Source organism: Nansenia antarctica (assembly GCF_963989245.1).
Source record: "Nansenia antarctica genome assembly, chromosome: 2".
Classification (NCBI taxonomy): domain Eukaryota; kingdom Metazoa; phylum Chordata; class Actinopteri; order Argentiniformes; family Microstomatidae; genus Nansenia; species Nansenia antarctica.
In genome coordinates, this window is record NC_137675.1 from 2,206,032 (window position 1) to 2,213,531 (window position 7,500).

Consider the following 7,500-nt stretch of genomic DNA (forward strand, 5'->3'; position numbering starts at 1 on the left):
AGCAACATTTTAGAAAAGGCAGCGTACAAACAGCTTCATTAATTCTTAGTCTTAAATAATAGGTATGACCCACTTCAGTCAGGTTTCCGATCATACCACAGCACAGAAACCGCTTTGCTTAAGGTAACTAATGACCTTAGGATAAATGCAGACTCGAAAAAACTCTCGATTCTTGTACTCTTAGACTTAAGTGCAGCCTTTGATACGGTAGACCATTCCATACTTATTGAGAGACTTGAAAACTGGGTTGGCCTCTCAGGTCCGGTCTTAAACTGGTTCAGGACTTACCTGGCTGACCGAGACTACTTTGTAGCCCTTGGTGACCATAAGTAAAAAAATTATAGCGCAACCTGTGGAGTTCCCCAGGGGTCCATTTTAGGACCGTTGCTTTTTCGCCTATACATGCTACCCCTCAGTTCTGTTATCAAGAGGCATAGCGTTAACTACCACAGCTATGCTGACGACACTCAGCTTTATATCTCAGTAACTCCCAACGACTACAAGATGATCGACCACCTGATAGATTGTATTGCTGATATTAATATTTGGATGACACAACATTTTCTCCAACTCAATCAAGAAAAAACTGAGGTATTGATCATTGGCGAGAAAACTTGGAGAGAGAAATTATCTGCACACTTGAAAACACTAGCTCTTAACACTAAGTGTCAGGCTAGGAATCTTGGTGTCATAATTGACCCAGATCTAAATTTTGAAACTCATATTAATAATACTATTAAAATATCCTTCTACCATTTAAGAAACATCACTAAGGTACAATCATTTCTCTCCCAGGCAGACACCGAAAAATGTATGCATGCGTTTGTTACTAGTAGGCTAGATTACTGTAATGCTCTCCTGACAGGTCTCCCCAAAACAATGATTAATAGACTACAAATGGTTCAGAATGCTGCTGCTCGTGTCCTAACTAGGACCAAACGAAGAGCGCACATCACACCTGTCTTGAGATCACTACACTGGCTCCCTGTCAGTTATAGAATAGACTTTAAGATCCTTTTACTAGTCTATAAATCACTCCACTGCGATGCGCCCAATTACATGGTGGACATGCTCATAAGATACACACCAGCTAGACCCCTAAGGTCTAGTGGCACGGAACTTCTAATAGTGCCAGAGGCTAGGACTAAGAGATTTGGAGGATCAGCTTTTAGCACATATGCTCCTAGATTGGAACACCCTACCTGAGGGCCTGAGGTTGTCTAAAACTCAGGAAATTTTTAAGCGAGACCTCAAAACCTACTTATTCAATGTCGCCTTTTGCTACTAAGGGAGACATTGGACATTATAGAACTAGGATCACTAGGCCATTACACCATACTCGTGTTTTGAGATTTGTGTTGACAGGAAAAAGGACCTGGGTGCTGATGAGGCACTGTCAGCTCCCAGTAGCACCTAGAGCAGTACTGGAACCGGTACAAGGGTGTACCAGGACCACCATCAGGTTGTATTGCTGTCATCTTTATTGTGTTGTTGCATCATAACTGCGCTTGAGATTCTCTTTTGGCAGGACCTGTGCCCATGCTGGATGCAGAACGATGCAGATATAACACTAAATTTATGGACAGTGTGTACGCCGATAATATGCAAGGAACTTTTCCTGGATACATGGTGTACAGGTTTTTCGCCCTTGCTTGCTTGCTTTGCGCCGGTGATCCTTAGGCCTCCCCTTGGGGACCCCCGGCTGCCCCGTGTGCCTGGTCTGTTCCGCCGCCGGGGCACCTGCTTGGCCGTCCTTGTGCGGGGCCTTTGTGGTCTGTGCTTGCTTGGCTGGGCCGGGTGTGCTGGTGGTGGGGCGGGCTGGGTGTGTGGGGCGGCGGGGGCTCCCCGGGGGGGGGGGGTGTGGGGGCCCACCGCTGGGTGCTGGTAGGCAAACTGGCTAGTAGTCGCTCTATGTGTAGAGGGCTGCAAGGGAATTTTCCTGGCTACATAGTGTACAGGTTTTTACTTTTGCCTGCTTGCGGCTCTGTCAGTATTGATTGATTGATTGACTGAGAATGTTTATTATGTGAAGCGCATTGAGTTGCATCTAGTAAGAAATGCGCTATACAAATAAAATTAGATTTGATTGATTTGATTTGATTTAGAAGTAGAGGCTGTGACAAGCAGTAGAAGTAGAGGCTGTCACAAGCAGTAGAAGTAGAGGCTGTCACAAGCAGTAGAAGTAGAGGCTGTCACAAGCAGTAGAAGTAGAGGCTGTCACAAGCAGTAGAAGTAGAGGCTGTCACAAGCAGTAGAAGTAGAGGCTGTGACAAGCAGTAGAAGTAGAGGCTGTCACAAGCAGTAGAAGTAGAGGCTGTCACAAGCAGTAGAAGTAGAGGCTGTCACAAGCAGTAGAAGTAGAGGCTGTCACAAGCAGTAGAAGTAGAGGCTGTCAGAAGCAGTAGAAGTAGAGGCTGTCTCGGAGCCCGGGGCTCATTGTGATGCATGGTATGACACACACGTGTTTGACACCCTTCCTCGTTACGACGTTCCACGCATGACAATGAGCCCCGTCCTCCGATGTCTACCTCCGCCAGCCTCCCCTGGGCTCCTAAGCCCTAGTAGAAAGGTTGAAGTACACCTTGTTCTCAGGCTGGGAGGAGAGAGAGAGATGGAGAGAGAGGGAGAGGGAGAGGAGAGCTGAATGCCAAACTAACCAGTGGGGAAATCTGCTACTAGCTCCTCTTCCATGGCTGGAGACAAGGGAGAGGGAGGAGGGGGAGAGAGGGGAAGAGGGGGGGAAGGGAGAGAGACTATCAGAAGAGGGAGAGAGGGGAGAGAGAGAGAGGGAGAGAGGGGAGAGAGAGAGAGGGAGGAGGGGGGGAAGGGAGAGAGGGAGAAGGGGGGGAGGGAGAGAGGTTATCAGAAGAGGGAGAGAGGGAGGAGGGGAGAGAGGGGAAGAGGGAGAGAGGGAGGAGGGGGGGGAGAGAGGGAGGAGGGAGAGAGGGAGAAGGGGGGGAGGGAGAGAGGTTATCAGAAGAGGGAGAGAGGGAGGAGGGGGGGAGGGAGAGAGGTTATCAGAAGAGGGAGAGAGGGAGGAGGGGGGGAGGGAGAGAGGGAGAGGCTCTCAGAAGCACATTTCTCAGGTGTAAAAACGTCTCAGTTTATTCTCTCACATCTTCTTTTGATTCTTTTACACATTCTCCTCTCTCTCTCTGGGGTAGAGGGGGAAGAGGAAGGAGAGGGAGGAGGGGAGAGAGAGATGCATGTTTTGCAGAATTGCTTGATTAAAAAGGAATTCATTAATTAAAAAGGAATTCATTAATTAAAAAGGAATGATTCACTTTGAGTTAATCAATGACTCACTGCCTGAACCCGGATCAAGCCTGACTGCATCCGCATCCGTCCGAGCCTCCGATGTCTCCCTCCGCCAGCCTCCCCTGGGCTAACCCACCAGCCTCCCCTGGGCTAACCCACCAGCCTCCCCTGGGCTAACCCACCAGCCTCCCCTGGGCTAACCCACCAGCCTCCCCTGGGCTAACCCACCAGCCTCCCCTGGGCTAACCCACCAGCCTCCCCTGGGCTAACCCACCAGCCTCCCCTGGGCTAACCCAATCATCTGGGTATTGTTGTTCTGGAACATTCACCTGTGTCATATGACATCGTAGCTTAAAAGACCAGAAGGACACACAGAGGAAATGTTGATATATTTATTCACAAAAAAAAAGAGTCTTACATCATTATACAAGAACTTATAGAAATAATAGTCGCTCTGCTCGCGATTCCTATGTTCAGCATTCATCCTTTTTAAAACATTTTACAAAAAGTAAAAGCACATTATCTTCTGACGTGGAAGGGCGGGGGGGGGGGAATGCCCTCCCCTTTCAGACAGCTTGGACCAATCAGAGAGAAGGTCCGCAGAATAGCTTCTCCAAAGCTTCGTAGCAACACGCCTAGCCTTTAGCCTAGCCTTTAGCCTAGCGATAAGGCTCACAGCGGTGTCAAACGCATCCACCGTTCTCAGAAAACCCCCTCCTAACAGTATCCATGTAGGCTTCGTTAGACAAGATGATCTGGGAGCCACGAAGCTCTGGGTCGGCCCTCTGTCTGCTCAGCTCTGAGTAACGTCGTAACAGGGAAAACCTTCCACAAATATCAACAATTCTCAAATAATAAGAGAATTCCGGTTCTGAATCTAGAACATTCGGGTTCTGAACATTCTAGAACGTTCCGGTTAGCGAACATTCTCGAACATCCCGGTTCTGAACATTCTAGAACGTTGGAGGAGCGGGACCCTGGGAGCTCCACCCCCACCCCGGAGGCTCCTCCCACTGACCAAACACATCTCACTTATAACATTATAACATTATGACATTATAACATTATGACATTATGACATTATAACATTATAACATTATAACATTATGACATTATGACATTATAACATTATGACATTATGACATTATAACATTATAACATTATGACATTATGACATTATAACATTATAACATTATGACATTTCATAGAAATAGAAACGTCCAAAAAACTGGAAGATAAAAAAGTATTCTATTTACATTGAGGTAAATCATAATAATAATAATAATAATAATAATAATAATAATAATAATAAAACAACAATTACATTGGTCTGCAGAGAGGAGGTATTGGTTTGTCATTTTTTAAGAATTATGTGTTTCTTTTTGTTTTTTTAAATCAGTCAAATGATGGAGTGGTGCATCCACCCTGTCCCTCTGCTTCAGCCAAGCCCAGGAGCACATGCACATCTGGGACACGGGAGGTGGGATGTGGGAGGTGGGATGTGGTTGCATGTCAATCGTGTGTTTAGGCACTGGGAAATAAAAATAAAGGCTCCGTAGTTTTTAGCATGTAGCATGTAGCACGCATACAGCATGTAGCACGTAGCACATAGCATGTAGCACGCCCACAGTACGTAGCATGTAGCATGTAGCAGGCCTACAGCATGTAGCACATAGCATGTAGCATGCCTACAGCACGACCAAAACCCAACCAAGCCAAACAGCACCCATTTAACGAGTGATGGCATAATCATCATCATCGTCGTCGTCATCATCTACTGCATAATGTATCTGCCCCCCACCCCCCCCCCCCTCCCGTTGCTACGACAACTTCACAACCCCCCTCGTCGACTAATCAGAACGTCTCATTCACCACACTTCACCAATCAGCAGAGGGCACTCTGGGTCACGTAGCCCAATGAGAGGCTGAGTTGAGGTCACAGAGAGGTCACGTCTGTGTCGCGACCCGACCAGGCACCAATCACAACGCTGGGAGGCTGGCGGGCGGAGCTTGCCTCAGACACAGATTAAGCCTAGAGACTAAACCACCGTCCTCCGATTTCTACCTCCACCAGCCTCCCCTGGAGCAACACATTCTGGAGCACTTTATATCACAGGGAGAACCGTTCTACACACACACACACACACACCAAACACACACACACACCAAACACACACACACACACACACACACACACCATCCCCCAAAAAAGCAGAATCCATTTTGGACTAGAACGCCTCGGAGCACCAAGGTCATCTTCTCCTGCCCAGCGACCCCTGACCCCCTCTGACCCTAACCCAGACCACTGGTCCTGATCCTGACAGACCCAGACCCCTGTTATCAGACCCAGACCACTGCTATCAGACCCAGACCACTGCTATCAGACCCAGACCACTGCTGTCAGACCCAGACCACTGCTGACAGAACCAGACCACTGCTGACAGAACCAGACCACTGGGCAAACAATTGTTTGTAAGTATGAAGTGCATGGCACAGTTGCCACGATCTGGAAGAAAAACACAACAAGCTGAGAGAACTCTGGTCAGGATGGTCAGGAGTTAACGGAGAACCCCCAAAAAGCAGCAACAGGTCTGCAATGAATTGCAATGAAGCTGCTGGAACACAGGTGCCTCCCTCCCTCCCACACAGGTGCCTCCCTCCCTCCCTCCTCCATCGGTACATCCGGGACCCAGGAGGCGGTGTGAAAGGAGAAGACACGCCACGCCATCTATGGACCTCGCTGAACCGTCTGGGCTCCGGAGTCGGACGCTTCAAATCATCTATGAAGAAGTTGGGTGTCCCAACAGGACAACGACCCCAAACACACATCAAAAGAGGTAAAGGGATCAGGCTAAAATGAAGGTTTCAGAACGGCCTTGCCAAAGTCCTGACTGAAACCCCATGGAGAACATGCTGAAGAAACAAGTCCATGTCAGAAAGCTGCCAGAAAGCGTCTTTACTGATCAGTGGCTGAAGATGACCCCAGTGCTGGGGGGGGTTCCTGTCCCCAGGGGAGCAGGTTTAAAAGGTGGTGCGGGTGGTGGAGTCCTCACAGGTGAGCACCCTGAGGTTGTTGATTGGTTGCCTGCACAGGTGGACAGAGAGATACCTGTAGGTCGTATGAAATACCTGTAGGTCGTATGAAACACCTGTAAGTCGTATGAAACAGTTGTACGTTGTATGAAATACCTGTAGGTTGCATGAAATACCTGGATGTTGCTACGGTTGATATAGCACAGTATTACTGTAAAAGGCTGCTGGTGATCTGAGGGTAATGCTGTAGTAACGTTGTAGTAATGTTGTAGTAATGTTGTAGTAATGTTGCAGTAATGTTGTAGTAATGTTGTAGTGATGTTGTAGTAACGTTGTAGTAATGTTGTAGTAACATTGTAGGAATGCTGTAGTAATGTTGTAGTAACGTTGTAGTAACATTGTAGGAATGCTGTAGTAATGTTGTAGTGACGTTGTAGTAATGTTGTAGTAATGTTGTAGTAGTAGAAAGTAAACACGTTGGATGAATCGGTTGCATTTTGTATTCCATGGTCGACCTCAGCACCCCACAGAAAAATAATACTTGTTTTGGTTCTACATAAATCATAGCAGCGATATCCCTCACCCCTCTCTGTCTCTCCCTCTCCCTCCTTCTCTCTCTCTCTCTCTCTCTACCTCCTTTTCTCTCTCTCTCTCTCTCTCTCTGTCTCTCTCTCAACCAGACCCATACCATACCCAAGAGGGCGGAGGTAGAAATCGAAGTGTGTTTGAAACCGTTCCTCACTTCTATCTGCTCTCCATGTAGTAGCCAATCAGAATACCAGTATGTATTATTGACCAGTAGTCAATAGCGTATAAAACACTCCAGGTGGTGAGTGTACTGGGATGTTCTGTGCCACAGGGTCCAACTAGTACTGAGATCCGAGACCTCTTTTGTTGAAAACTTCTGGCTGTTTCTAAATGTTTCATAACGTTTCAATTGTGTATGATGTAGGGTTGTGCATGGTGTCTGCAGGGCTCTGCTACTGTAAAACAAACCTTGGTGTCAGCGGGGCTCCCTGGGTAACGTAACAGAGTAGAAGTAGAAGAGTCTGGACCGACTCCGGTACCAGGCGGGTTAGCGGAGCGGGCTTTGAAATTCTGAGACCGTTCAATTGGTTCTTCTGTGCCAGGCAAAGTCAGTCGAGCACAGAGAAGTATTTGAAATGGTTTGTAGATGGTGTGAACACCGTAGTGTGGATGATCACACAT

The 7,500-nt window shown here is 47.6% G+C and overlaps 2 protein-coding genes across 2 annotated transcripts in view; one reads left to right on the plus strand and one right to left on the minus strand.

Moving 5' to 3' along the window:
• Positions 1-7,500, plus strand: part of LOC308151798 (WW domain binding protein VOPP1-like) — a gene marked incomplete at both ends in the record, with an annotated part of 27,430 nt that overhangs the window by 19,327 nt on the left and 603 nt on the right. The gene's annotated exons all lie outside the window — the stretch shown is intronic.
• LOC308151799 (TGF-beta receptor type-1-like) overlaps positions 5,947-7,500 on the minus strand; it is a gene marked incomplete at its 5' end in the record, with an annotated part of 11,459 nt that continues 9,905 nt past the window's right edge. The window contains one exon of the mRNA XM_080524696.1: positions 5,947-7,500. This exon is cut by the window's right edge and continues 1,847 nt beyond it.